A 1,612-nucleotide genomic window follows, 5' to 3' on the forward strand; every position below is an offset into this window, starting at 1 on the left:
CAGTGTCTAACAGGCCTAATAGTCTTTTTCCATTTACTTCTAGTTTCATTAATGGTCTGTTGTCTAAATTTAACAAAAGGAACATGGTATCCTGGCCACTGGAACCAAAACCCCGATCCCCTCTCTTCTCCATCTTGGAGGGAAATTTATTATGTAAACTAGGCAATAATACTAATTGGGCAATACAATCCCCTGGGGATAAGGCTGTAATTCCCCGAGGGGACGAAACAAGAATTTTTACTTCTCCTTCATAATCTGAATCAATAATTCCAGGATGTATTACAAGTCCCTGTAATGTAGAAGAAGAATGGCCAATTAACAACCCTACTGTATCTTTTGGCAAAGGTCCTTTTAAATCTGTATTTACAAGCTGTACTCCCATTTGCGGGATTAATACGAGTCTGGTGGTGCAACAGAGGTCCAATCCTGCACTCCCTCTTGTGGCCCTCCTGGCAAGGGCTGTTGCTGCAGCATGCCGTCCTTCGGGCGTAGACTGGGGACCATGGGTGTCTGAAATGCCCCATACATTTGTGTTGCGCCCTGGAGTCTGGGGCCCCTCTGCACGTTTATTGAACGTGCCCCCATATATCCTGGGGTCAGTGGATTCCCTTGTATGTCTTTAACAGAATGGCATTCATTAGCCCAATGATTATCCTTTCTGCATCGTGGACATAAGCCAGGGGGAGGAGTAACTGGGGATACATTTACTCCCTTCTTAGGCTTATTGGGACACTGCCTTTTCAGGTGGCCAGACTGTCCACATCGAAAACATGCACCGGGGGTACTATGTTTTCCATTCTTAGCTTGTGAAAGCTGTAAAACTGCGGCAGCAAGGCCTGAATTAGTCAAGGGGCCATCAATTTCTCTGCAAACTTTCAACCACACTTGCAGGCCTTTATTTTTCCAAGGGGTAATCGCCTGTTGGTATGCTTTTGTACACTGTTCATATATGAGTTGTTCTACTAAAGGTAAAGCGGCATCCATATCGCCAAAAATTTTTCCTGCTGCTTCAACCATTCTGCCTACAAAATCAGCGAAAGGCTCAGTAGGCCCTTGGATTACCTTAGATAAGTTCCCAGTCACCTCACCTTTGTTAGGTATCTTCTTCCAGGCCTTAACTGCTATTTCATTGATTTGAGCATATACTTGCAGTGGATAAACAGTTTGATTATTGGCCCATTGCCCTTGACCAGCCAACATGTCAAAAGTCCAGGGAGGTTGACCCTGGGCTGTATTTTGCCTGGCCTGTGCTAAGGCATAGTCAGTATAAAGTGATTTCCAATCTAGATATTGACCAGTACTTAGACAAGCTTTAGCTGTGCTATGCCAATCAGCAGGCGTCTGAGCATGTAAACCCAAATGCTCCAATAAGGCAAGGGTAAAAGATGCTCCTGCCCTATAGGCTTTCGCTGACTCGGCCAATGCTTTAAGTTGCTTAAAATCAATAGGTTCATGATAACGTTGGTGATTGACATCCTCAAACACAGGAAAAGCCTCTGCTGCTCGTCTCCATGTCTCAGGGCAGAAAGATGTTCTAGAAGGGGGGTTTTCCTGTCCGTAGGGTGGAGGTATGGGCGGTGTCGAAGGAGGTATGGGCGGAGCACTGGGCTCC

Source organism: Elephantulus edwardii, unplaced genomic scaffold, assembly GCF_000299155.1.
Source record: "Elephantulus edwardii isolate Elephantulus edwardi_28Jun2011 unplaced genomic scaffold, EleEdw1.0 scaffold00323, whole genome shotgun sequence".
NCBI lineage: Eukaryota > Metazoa > Chordata > Mammalia > Macroscelidea > Macroscelididae > Elephantulus > Elephantulus edwardii.